Source organism: Capra hircus, chromosome 9 (assembly GCF_001704415.2).
Source record: "Capra hircus breed San Clemente chromosome 9, ASM170441v1, whole genome shotgun sequence".
Taxonomy (NCBI): Eukaryota; Metazoa; Chordata; class Mammalia; order Artiodactyla; family Bovidae; genus Capra; species Capra hircus.
Window position 1 is genome coordinate 39,436,109 of NC_030816.1, and position 13,835 is coordinate 39,449,943.

A 13,835-nucleotide genomic window follows, 5' to 3' on the forward strand; every position below is an offset into this window, starting at 1 on the left:
TCCAGGAGTTATATATGGATGTGAGAGTTGGATTATAAAGAAAGCTGAGTGCCAAAGAACTGATGCTTTTGAACTGTGGTGTTGGAGAAGACTCTTGAGAGTCCCTTGGACTGCAAGGAGATCCAACCAGTCCATCCTAAAGGAAATCAGCCCTGGTGTTCATTGGAATGATGATGCTGAAGCTGAAACTCCAATACTTTGGCACCTCATGCGAAGAACTGACTCATTGGAAAAGACCCTGATGCTGGGAAAGACTGAAGGCAGGAGGAGAAGGGGATGACAGAGGATGATGAGATGGTTGGATGGGATCATCAACTCAATGGACATGAGTTTGAGTAAACTCTGGGAGTTGGTGATGGACAGGGAGGCTGGCGTGCTGCAGTCCATGGTCACAAAGAGTCAGACGTAACTGATGACTGAACTGAACTGAACTGAAAATAAAAAGTAAACGTCTTGGTGTGTGTGTATACATGTAATGGAATATTACTCAGCCGTAAAAATGTAATAATGCCATTTGCAACATGGACCTAGAAACGGTCATGTGCTCAGTTGTGTCTGACTGAGTTGTGACCCCACAGACTGTAGCCCGCCAGGCTCCTCTGTGCATGGGATTTCCCAGCAAGAATACTGGAGTGGGCTGCCATTTCCTTCTCCAGGGGATCTTCCCAACCCAGGGATCGAACCTCCATCTCTGCCGCAGCATTGCAGCATATTCTTTACTGTCTGAACCACCAAGGGTGAAACCAAGTTTGGGCCTCCTCTGAGTAGAATAAACCAGGAGACTGCTCAAGGCCCATGGGCAACAGGCCCAGATGACACCACCCAGGAGGCACCCCACCATAAACAGACTGAAAGCTCCTGAGGCAACTTCTCTCTTCAAGACAACCACTGCCACTCCCTCACGGACATGATTTACAGAGGGGTGACCAGGTGCGGTAGGGGGGAGGCGGGGGCAGGGACAAGGCAGAGGGAGAGAAATTGAGGGAAGAGGTGTCACACCGGAATAAGCAAATTTCAGGTCACCGTAGACAGAAGCTCGGTTCTACACACCATGAGCCTCCACAGAAGCCAACAGGACTGCCCTCACAGCAGTCCTGTCCAGGGTAAGAGCAATGCTCTTGACAGCCTGCCTCCAAATCCCGAGGCAGCTTTAGCTCCTGTGCCCCTGGCCAAGTCCCCTGACTTCTCTCAGCATCTGTTACCTCATTCATAAACTGGGCGTGAAAAAACTAGCTCCATCGTTAGGTGCTTTTAAGGACTGAATGACTTAAAACATAGAAAAGTTCTTGGTTTGATATTTGGCAGATATGTAATATCTAAACGTCTATTACAAAGGCACTGTCTTAGCCTTCCCTGGTAGTTCAGTGGTTAAGAATCCACCTGCCAATGCAGGGGACACAGGTTCAATGTCTGCTCCAGGAAGATCCCATGTGCTGAGGAACAATTAATAAGTCCGTGCACTACAGCTACCGAACCTGTGTGCATAGAGCCTGTGCTCCGCAACGAGAGAGGCCACCGCGATGAGAAGCCAGTGAACCACAGCGGGCCTTCCGCCCGCATGCAGCAATGAAGACCCAATGTAGTCAAGACAGTGAAGAGTCTGCCTGCAGTGCGAGAGACCCGGATTCGATCCCTGGATCAAGAACGGTTCAGACAGTAAAGAATATGCCTGCAATGCAGGAGATGGACGTTTGATCCCTGGGTTGGGAAGATCCCCTGGAGAAGGAAATGGCAATCCACGCTAGTACTGCTGCTTGGGAAATCCCATCCATGGATGCAGGAGCCTGGCAGGCTACAGTCCATGGGGTCGCAAAGAGTTGGACACAGCTGAGCGACTTCACTTTCACACTTTCAAATCAATAAACAGAAACAAAAAGCAAAGGCACTCTCTTTCTAACCTTTGGTAAACTCACTCTCAGCATGGAAGAAAAGAACCACCACTCTCCACCTCTCTTCCACTCCTGCCCCTACTCCCAGAAGGAGCCCTGGTCTTATTTACCCACTTCCCTTGTTTACAGGATGAAGTCTGGCACCATGGCTGATGTTTACTCTGTGTTTGGAAGAAGCTGCTCTTGCTGTAGCTTCAGGCATATTTTTTTACTTCAGCTACTGGTTATCACCTCAGTCTGCCAAAAGCTGCCACCAGTGCAGCAAGCCACTGAGGTGGGCAATTGATTTTTTTTCCCCCTTAATTTGGGGCCAGAGGCAACAGCTTCTTTCAAGAAATGAAATCATAGCTCTGACTGTTCTCAGTGGGGAGGAGGTCGGGACTCAGTGTGAGGAGAGGTGATATCTCCCTGTTCCAAGATTCCCAGCAATGAATCTGCCTGGAGGTAGGCATGGTTGGCCTGGGTCCACAGGAGTGGGCAACCCCTGGTGTTAAGTGTCATCTGTAAAGAAAAAACCACAGAACCCACCAGCCCAAGGCAGTTAGCAAAACCCAGGCCAGCACTGTGAGCTACAGCAAAAACAATGAGCTGAAAAGGAAAAAAGAAAGACCAAAAAAAAGTATGTGGTTTTGAGCTACATGGTCTTTATTTAAAGAGGTGTCCAGCTATCAGATAGCTGCTTGGAATTCAATACGGAAAGAACAGGAGGGTTATAGGATCACAATCCCAACCAAATTTTGAAGTCAATTCACAAAGCTTCATCACACTGCAGAGAAAATACTCAGAACATTCCTAAATTCACAGTTCAAAAAATGACATTCTATTGGTCAAGTTTCTAGCAGCTTCCTTGGAGGTATCCTCTCCTTTGAGCCCTTTTTACTCAGGATAAGATAAAAAGAGAAATAGAGATGCTAGTGGACTTTTTAATCCACTGGGCTGGTCTAAATGGCCTAAGGAACTCCGCAATCTCAGGGCACAGTTGTCTGTCACTCAGAGCCACAGATGGAAAACTTAGACCCCCAAAACCTCCACTGAAGAAACAAAACAACAGATACATTATCTGAGTGGCATCAAGTCAGGGAATTTTTTTTTCTTATTTCTTTTTCTGTATAGAACCATCCAGTCATCCAAACCTCATGGTTATAAACCAGGAGAGTCATTTAGTCTGAAATGCACTAGTTCCATTTGTCCACGAAGTGGTAGTAATACACTCTTTCCAAAGGGAGCAACAGCAAGAAAGGAAATGTAATTTATTTTTTATTGCTGAGTTGGGCTTTTCAATTTTTGCAGACATATCTTTAATAGATTTTCCGACATTTTATTTGTTAAAAAATTTCCATGCCCTCGCATAATTTTCAATTATTCAATGAAAACAGTTTGGGGAATTGCTTCTAGCCACTTATTCAGCCCTTTGAATAAGCCATATTTATTACTTGAATTGATTACTTTGCCCATTTGAAGATTAGCTCGGATGAACGGGATTAGGAGAGAAAGCGTTTTTAATTCTTTCTCCTCCTGCGATCACACAGGGACCCTTTGTTTCTTGAGCAGCTCAGAATCTGGCCGTGCATATCCCTGGGTCCTACCAGAGAGGGGCAGAAGAGGGAGGGTGCCAATGGGCTTCCCAGGTGGCTAGGTGGTAAAGAATCCGCCTGCCAATGAAGGAAATACAGGTTTGATCTCTGGTTGGGAAGAGCCCTGGAGAGAAATGGCAACCCACTTCAGTAGTCTTGCCTGGGAAATCCCACGGATGAGAACTCTGGCAGGCTACAGTACATGGGGTTGCAAAGAGACACAACTGAGCACACACACACTGTGGAGGTACCACATCAGAACATCCATCAGCTGCAGCAACAGAGCTTTGCTGAGTCTCTAAATACAGGAAATCTGGAGATGGCAATTACTGGCCTTGGCTCAGGGAATTGACAAAGCCCTGGGCTGACATCTCAGGATGTTTTTTTGACACAAATGGCTGTAGCAAATCAGGTCATCACATCCACTAAGAAGAGTCAAAGGGGAAAGACCACTTCTGCACATTCTGCCTCTTTTTATTAGAAATGAAAATCTTTTCCAGCAGTCTCCCGCTGGCGTCTCGTTACTTCCACTCCCACCGTCAATCCAAGCTACCATCTTATCACCCCACTACATTCTCGTTTCTCTCCACCTTCTTCTCCTTGCTCTGTCTGCCTTTTCTCAATATAACAACCAGAGTGAACACATTCACGTGAAAATGAATCATGCTACTGCTGTGCCCTGAACTCCAGTAGCTTCCCACATACTGCAGAAAGAAGTCCAGGCTCCTGGGAGGGTTGTGAAGCCCACATGATCTGGCCCTCTCCTTCCATCTGTGGTCTCTACCCACTGAACAACCTGTGTCCACTCTGCTCCAGCCACACTGGCTCCTTCTGGTTTTTTTTAAAGTATTTATGTTTTTCTTATTCGTTTATCTGGCTGCATCCGGTCTTAGTCGCAGTATGTGGGATCTTTTTGGTTGAAGCGCACAGACTCTCTAGATGTGGCCACAGGTTCCAGATGCACATGGGCTTCACTAGTTGCAACTCCATGGGTTTAGTTGCTCCATGGCAAGTGGGATCTTAGTCCCCCAACCAGTGACTGAACCCATGTCCCCTGCATTGCAATGCAGATTCTTAACCACTGGACCAACCAGGGAAGTTCCTGGCTCCTACTCTTTTAATAAGACCAGCCTTTTCCTCCCCCTCAGGGCCTTTGCACATTGCTCTTCTGCTGCCTGGCTTGCTATTCCTCCTACCTTCTGCAATCTTTGTTCACATTTCATCTTAGAGGTGAGATCTTCCCTGACCACACTATTGATAATTCCAACTTCCCTTTCCCCATTTCTTTCCATGTTTTATCTTACTATTTTTGCATAGCATTATCTAACATATCCTGAAGGAGGGCATGGCCACCCACTCTAGTATTCTTGCCTGGAATCCTCATGGACAGAGGAGTCTGGCAGGCTACAGTCCCATGGGGTCCCAAAGAGTCTGCCATGACTGTGCAACTGAGCATATCTAACATATACATTAAGTCCCCCTACATATGAATGAGTTCCATTCTGAGAGCATATCTGAAAGTTCAATTTGCTCGTAGGTCCAACAAACTAAGTACCCAATTAACATGATCTAGTATATAGTACTGCACTGTAATAAGGTTTATAATACTTTTCAGACAAACAATACACACAAAACAAACACACAAAAAATAAGAAAGCTTTTAATCTTACGGTGCAATATTCTAAAAAGTACAGTAGTACAGTACAACAGCTGGGATACAGGGGCTGGCATTGAGAGAAAAGTTACTGACTAGAGGAAGGAGAAGAGGTGGGAGATGGTAGAGCTAAAGGACTGTCAACAGTATGAGAGTGAAGGCAGGCTGCAACTTCACTCGAGTCTGACATTGATGGAACACACATTCACATCTTTGAAAGTTCACAACTAGAAGATTTATATGTAGAGGACTTACTGTATACCTATTTATCTTTTTAAACTGCCTTCCCCCGGTAACTGGAACAGGGCCTCCCATGAGTTATCCACCAAGGCACTCATGGAAGAATGCAAGAATTGATGGGACAGAACTAGTCTGCAAGGCCTCTACTAGCAAGAGTCCATGTACCACATATGTGGTACTCTGGCCTCTATAGCAGGAGCCTATCAGGAGAAAGGCGACTAGAAATTACTTTGAGGGGGGAGGTTTGCCACACCCATGCAGCTTATATGGGCGCTAGTGGTAAAAAACCTGTCTGCCAATGTAGGAGACATAAGAGACGCAGGTTCAATCCCTGGATCAGGAAGACCCCTGGAGGAGGAAATGGCAACCCACTTCAGTATTCTTGCCTGGAAAATCCCATGGACAGAGAAACCTGGTGGGCTACAGTCCAGAGGGTCGAAAACAATCAGACATGACTGAAGTGACTTAGCACACATGCAGCTTGTGGGATCTCAATTCTTAGTTCCCCAATCAGGGATTGAACCTGTGCCCTCAGCAGTGAAAGCACAGAGTCCTAACCAGTGGACTGTGGGGAAGTCCCTAGAAATGACTTCTGAATGATCAACTAACAGTGAGTGCAATATACATACACCAGCCCTTCTTCATTAAAACAAAATCTCAATCTATAACCACTTGTGATTGACTATAACAAAACTGATCAAATTATTCTGATTATTCTCACTGAGGATTCCAAAGGTTAGCTGGAGTATTAAGGATAAGGGAAGAGAGAAAAAAATAAAAACAGATCATAGATCTTCATAAACAGGTGTTATTCATTCTTTAAATCCTCAGGACAGCCCCAGAGGAAAGAGAAGTTAGGAGATACTGGGCAATGTGTCCACAGGCCCTGTTGGGGGGTAACACTGGAGGTGTTAGTCTCCAGTGAAGGTGCTGCACACCCCACTGTAGAGACTCGCACTGTCCAATGCTGTGGTCATCAGCCACAGGGGCTGTGGAGCACTTGAAATGTGGCTGATCCAACTTGAGATGTGCCATCAGGGCCAATACAACACAGATTTTGATGGCTTAGTAGGCAAAAAATGTAAAATATCTCATTAATACCTTTCATATCTCACTAATATTACATATTTAAGGGAAGATATTTGGGATATATTGAGTTGAACAAAATATGTTACTAAAATTAATTACACTGGTTTGTTTTTACTTTTTTCATGTGGCTACTAGAAAATTTTAAATCACATTTGTGGCTTGTGTTATATTTCTATTGGACAGAGCAGACAATTCATCATATTATACTGCCATTATTTATTTTATCTCTGTCTCACCCACCAGACTGGGAGCTCAAGGAGAAGAGAAAAGAGAACCTTCCAGTGCCAGAGAGAGATTTATGGTAAATACTCCAGAAACATTTGTTGAACGAAGCTGTGAAAAAATAAACTGCAGCTATTAAATGATTTTGAAATAGTTATAAATCTTTGGGAATTATATGCTATAAATTACTACTGAAGTGACCACCAATCTGTTGGGTGTGGATTTTCAGTACATATGGTTAGTTTCTATGTCCATATAATCTCACGGGCGTAGAGAAAATGAGTATTCCAAAACTACACCAAACCTTATGCATGCGAACTCAAACCAGCACACATTTATCTTAAGGCGAGTTAGGCAGCCTACTACTTATACAATGCTGCAAGTGACATAATTCGACTCTGCAGTCAGCTCTTCTATCTATGTCCCTACAATGCAATGGCTGATCCAAGGACCAGCAGCAGGAGCATCACCTGGGAGCTCCTGAGAAACGCAGCACCCTTCGATGCACCCTGATGTTCATTGCAGCACTATTTACAATAGTCAGAACACAGAAGCAACCTAGACGGCCATCAACAGAGGAATGGGTAAAGATGTGTTACCTACATACAATGAAATGTTGTTTTTTCAGTCAGTAAGTCGTGTCCAACTCTTTGCAACCCCATGAACTGCATAGCACCCCCAGGCTCCTCTGTCCATGGGGTTCAGGAATATTACTCAGGCATAAAAAGAAACAAAAATAATGCCATTTTTCAGTGACATGGATGCACCTAGAGAGTGTCATACAGAGTGAAGTAATTCAGAAAGAGAAATACAAATATCATATAATATTGCTTATATGTGGAATCTCGACAAATGGTACAGATGAACTTAAGCGCAAAGCAGAAATAGAGTCATAGATGTAGAAAATAAATTTATAGTTACCAAGTGGAGAAGAGGGAGTGGAGTGAATTGGGAGATTGGATTGACATATATACACTACTACATATAAAATAGATAACTAATGAGAACCTACTCTATAGCACAGGGAACTCTACTCAGTGCTCTGTGGTGATTTAAATGGGAAGAAAAATCTTAAAAAGAGTAGATATATGTATATGTATAACTGAATCACCTTGCTGTACAGCAGAAACTAATACAACATTGTAAAGCAACCATAACCAATAAAATTTTTAAAAAGAAAGAAGTATAGCACTTCTGGTTGCACCCCAAACTTACTGAACCAGAACAAGATTTCCAGTTAATAGTATGCATGTAATATCTGAGAAACCTAGCTGTCTGTTTTTGCTTTTTAACTCTGGGAAGACGGCCACCTGGGAATTTGGCTATCATTCCTTTTCATTTTTCACACCTTGTTGTTAAAAATAAATTAAGCATTTACTTGGTGTAAAATGCTATCCTTAGGCCCAGAGATCCAAGGTGAAGCAGGCACATGGCTCGTGTTCTGTGACTTGTGTCTCCTGTTACTGTGACCTCACTCTGGTATGGCAGCTGGATACACCAGGTATTAGAGCCCAGCAAGCACTGCTGGGGGTGTGTACTGGAGTGAGAAGGCAGGCACAGTACAAATGGCCCCATTTCTGCAGTGAACCTGCAGATAGCCACCTCATGAATTGTGCATCTCAGCATGTCTAGAGGAAAGGAAGCAGCAACACCCTTCTTTTCAAGAAAGAAACTTTCCCTGAATCTGCCTGTTTCCATAGAGACCCAAGAACCTGCAAAAGCTTCCATCAGCTTTTTGGTCCCCAGGCTCCAGTGTAAGCAAGCTTACTTCCCCTTTGTCTGAGTCTCTGGATAGCATGATTTTCTTACTCTGGGGAAATGCAGGGTATTTTAGTCACAGGTGTATGGTCCCAGGGAGGCAAAATCAACTCACACTGCATCTCAGCAGCAGTTCTCAGCCACTCTGTGGTGGCGATTTGTGCTGAAACCTTAATGAACTCTCAGACATAATCAGGAAATCCAACTCCCAGATTTCTTTTCCTCTATTTCCACAATTACAACTGCATCCACTTTATCAGTCAAATTTCTTAAGCACCTTTGATGTTTATTGTAAGGAATGCAGAAATTGTCCTTCTTAACAAGAAAAATTGATGTCCAAACAAGCAACAGTTTAAAACTTGATGCATGGCTTTCAATGAGTCACTGTTGCTATTATTGGTCAGTCACTAAAGCATGTCCAACTCTTAGTGACCCCATGGACTGAGGCTCCCCTGTCCTTCACTATCTCCTGGAGCTTGCTCAAACTCATTTTCACTGAGTTGATGATGCCCATCCAACCATCTCATCCTCTGTTGCCCTCTCTACTCCTACCCTCAGTCTTTTCCAGCATCAGGGACTTTTCCAATGAATCAGTTCTTCACATCAGGTGGCCAAAGTACTGGAACTTCAGCTTCAGCATCAGTTCTTCCAATGAATATTCAGGTTGATTGTCCTTTAGGATGGACTGGTTTGACCTCCGTGCGTAACCTTTTTAGCTTTGATGGAAAGGAGAAATAATGAAGGAAAGATCAACAGATTTTAGTACAAAATTACATAAAACTTCCAATTAATGAAAAATAGCAATACAAATAAAAAGCACATGTAGAAGAAAATGGTGTAATGGTTAAGTTTATTGAAAGAGTACTGGATTTTAGCCATAAATACAGTGGGTTCCCTGGTGGCTCAGACGGTAAAGAATCTGCCTTAAATCTGGGAGACCTGGGTTCGATTCTTGTGTCAAGAAGATCCACTGGAGGAGGGCATAGCAATCTACTCCAGAGAATCCCATGGACAGTGGAGCCTGGCGAGGTATAGTTCACAGGATCACAGAGAGTTGGACATGACTGAAGTGACTTAGCAGGCACACACGCAGGCAATAACCAACTTACTCTTTCTCACTACTGTCTCTGACTAATTTGGTCCGAAATCTACTTGCAATAACTTGCACAAAGTAAAAGCTCTGTCTGGCTTTTTGTGTTTTTTTTGTTTTTTTTTTTAGTTTTTTATTTTTTAAATTTTAAAATCTTTAATTCTTACATGCGTTCCCAAACATGAACCCCCCTCCCACCTCCCTCCCCATAACATCTCCAAACATCAACTAATGAAATTCTTCTGTTTGGGTCTGTCCTAGCTTCAGAAATTTATACAGAAAGTAAGCAATATAAGCAGCTTCTTTACTTTTTCTTCTCTCTATCTTTTCATAACTACTCTCTAGGTGCCATTTTGTTCTCTCTAAAGTTGGGTTTGGGGAAGGTGGGTTATGGAAAAGGGATAGTATATTATGGATTATGAGCTGTGTCCAACAACAGGGCTTGTTTTATTTCTCCCTCACATTTCAGGGAACTTCCAGATCTTCTGTGTAGAAGTCTTCTTACCATTGGCTTTTAAAACAACTTCCCTCAGTCCTTTGTTTCTGAGGCTTCATACTACCCATTGTCTAAATACAGGAAAGTTTCCCCTCCTCCAGAAGATCCTGGAAGCCAGTCTCCCAGAACAGGGTCCTTTTCAAGATGATATAGTTGAGTTCTCTCCCCTAGACCACCCAGACCAAGAAAAACTCAAGCATCTTTGTCCCTTTTGGGGATAATATAGCCAGCTCCTCACCACTGGTGGGCCCAAGCTGTCACTTTTGGGCTTCTCAGACTCAGGTTAGGTACCAATCCCTGTGTCCTTTAAATATCAGGGAACAGAAAGCACTTTCTCTGAACAGTTCTCTTGAAGCTCCTCCATCTTCTCAAGACATGGAGAAGTATCCACTTTCTTCCTCATTGGGGAAGCATACAAACAACTCATTCTCCAGAGAAATTCCCTGATCTCTACGTTCTTTTACCTCCAAGATACCAACCTGTGTAACTAGTCTGTTGTGTTAGATGTATATTGTCTCCAGTCAGAAATCTGAGATACTAAGAAAACTCACAATTAGCATGCTACCTCACTTCTAGGGTTCTGGGGGGTTTTCTTTTGTTGCTGGTGACAATGTGAACCAATACATTTAAGATTTATAAGTCTCTTCATCCAGTAATTCTGCTATAAACACTACCCAAAAGGCATGAAGACACTTGCGCACGTGGGCATTCACTATAGCATTCACCATCTAATGTAGTACCTAGATGAGAAATATTAGCTACGGCTAAAAGATAAGTAAAACTTTGTTTCTTCAGATAATAAGAATTATTATACTCACCCTACCTTATTTCAACTTCGGTACTTTAAAACTCTTGCTTTGCCCCTCTAGTCCTTACTTCCTAATCTTAAGGTCATTGCTCTGGGTCTTAACTTTGTTGGAATTTTGTTACATATGAGATGATTTTTTTTTCACTTTAAATTATAATATTTTATTTTAAATAGTCACAACATCTGACACTTCAAAAAAAGATACCACTAATAAATTTTTAAAAAGTGGAATACTTATCAAAGTTACAACAGACATAATGTTTAGCTGAGAATCATTTCAACAGAGTAAGGCTCTAAAGATACCAGACAAACCAATACTTGTTTGGATTAAGATGTACCACTCTCTTACTGTATGGGCTTACAGACAAGACCCTGGTTCCATGTGGTCAATGTTACAGTCGTGTTTCAGAATAAAATTTTCAGTAGTTTTGAGAGCCTATACAAGATGTTATGGACTACACCCTGCAAAAAGTTACAACTTGAAAACTTCTTTCAAGCTTTACCGGTATCCAATGTGTATATTTTTAACATTTCTGAAAAGAGAACAAAATTAATAGGTGATGGTATTCACATCTGACATCTCAGGTTTCATGGCAGACAGGTCTTAATGCTCCTAGACTTGGGGGGTATACAAGGGAGGAATATTTTAAATTTATTTAAGTAGAATGTAGGGAAAATTAGGATCAAATGGGCATACATTCCTTGACCCCAGTGCCATTAGCCCTGTTAACTCTATAGGCAATGGTTAAGCCATCAAAAATTAAACCAATAGTTTTTAATATTAAAATGATTCTCCATACTAGTAACACTGAAGAGTCACTAAACTAAGAATTTACCTTGTAGAGGTTAACACACAGAAATAGGTGACAGAACAGTAACAATTATGAAAAATGCTACTCATCTAAAAGGATCCATGTCCACTCTTTGAGTCTACTTCATACATTCTACCCATCCACCCCACTCCAAAAAGGTTCAGATTATTATGTCCCAAAGTAATCTATTCCTGAATTACTTGTGAAGAGACAAACTGCTCTGTAGCTACTTAGGTCCTATTCTAGGATGATGCATTTCCATTGTCCTAGCTCTCAAATTTGGAAATCTGCTTAGGTTCAGCCTTTTAAAACGCTTCCAAATTAACGTAATTAGAATTTGTGATCCCTAGATTCACATACAGTACAGGCTCTGTGACACCTCCTTTTTTAGGGGGTTGAATAAAAGCCACAGGATTCTGTGTGACTAAAAACTAAATCTCAGTTATTCATGTCTGGCATTGTGCAAACATACTTTTAAGTTCATGTTGCTGGACTTCATTAACTACTTCAGGATCTGCAGGGCTCTTCTGAACCTTTGCCACTGCAAAGTTTATCCCTTGGGTTAACCCAGCTTGGGTAATGTTAGCAAACTGGACCACAGAACTTCAAATCTTTGAAAAAGGAGAGACTGCTCTGCTGCTACAGCTCTCTGAAGGAGAAGGAGTTACATGAAGCTCTCTCTCAAGTTCAAGTATGCCAGATTCAGAGCCAGGGGTCTTTTGAGATACAACTGAATGCACTGGTTCAACTGACAAAAACTGTGGGCCTGCTGCAGGAAAAGATACATCTAATTGCGAAGGTGGAGAAGGTATCTGTTCTATCGATTCAAATGGAGTTTCTTCGCTAGAAACTTGATTGGTTGTTTGATGTCCTTCCTCACTAGCCTGCTGAGAAACAGATCTGGTTTCTGATAGGTGGGTCATTTTGTTTTGTGCATCTTGAACAAATCTGTAGCAGTAAATATCCACAGGCTTGGCAAAGCCAGTCAATGTGTGTATGTTGCCAGGGGAAGGACTTTTCTTCAAAGAAGACTCATGGCCTTTTCCAAGCCCACTTTCATGAGCAATAGTAACCTCTGAAGGAACATGAATGCTGATATCAGTGCTGCTAATAGACTGGGATCAACTGCCTAATCAAGGTGCTGAAGCAATGATACCACAACTAGGAAGAATATAGTCGGTTGGCACTACATTCTCTGAAGAGTTAGCTGCCTGTCTTCATTAGACTTGGAATTTGTAAGAAATTCGTCAGAGTGATACGAGTTATTATCTGAAGACATTTCCCCTTCTGACTCTGCCTGGTTGTATTTTCCATGGTTTCAAGACTACTATCTGATTTCCAAAGATTTACTTTTAAGTTTGGTTTTAGAAAGTTAACTTCCATTTCAAGTTTTGTGACGTTTCTTAGCTTTTGTAGATTACCAATGTTTACATTGGATTTGGTCTGTTTCACTTTTTGATTTAGAGATGAAATTTTGCTCGCTAAAACTTTTTTTTTCCCTGGGCCAGAGAGCGTTGGTTTTGAGATCTGATGCCGATGATGGTTTCATGAGGTTTACTGCTCTTCCTCTCAAGCTTTTTCTCTATTATAGGTACGTCTAATCCCATGGCTTGCTTGGTGATCTGCAGCATCTCCTCAAGGCACTGAAGGGTATCTTTTCCATCCTCTTCTGGGTTGCGCATTGTAGCTTTCAGTGTGTGGAATAGCCACTTGCTTCTTTATCTGTAGTGCAACCTCATGCAGGAGAACTTTGGCTTAACCAAAAAGAGTGGGTTCAGTACCTATTTCTACTTTTTCTGGGTCTTCTAGACTTAGTCCTTGATACTGGTTTACTTTGTCAACCTCATCATCATAATAGACCACGCAGCAGGCAGAGTTAGAAAGCAGTTAACAGCACATCCACATCAATGAGGCTGCTCTTAAACTGTGGTTTGAGCCAAGCCATAAAAATTACATCGCGACACATAGTTTAACATGAAGAAAATTTCCACATCTACTAAGTAGTGCTACTTTATCATAGCTTCTAGTTTGACACTAATATTTACATTGGTCAAACATGATCTCAGTCAAAAGCATTATGTCTAGAACAAAAAGCACTTGGCACGTCACAGACCATCGAGAAAGATGTTAGCCCTCCCCCCACCCACATTTGTACCTCAGTATAAGCTGCAGTAAATACTTAATTTCCCTCCCCACCACCCTC

General features: G+C 42.4%; 1 pseudogene; it reads right to left on the bottom strand.

Moving 5' to 3' along the window:
* On the bottom strand, positions 12,064–13,598 carry LOC102188677 (annotated as a pseudogene).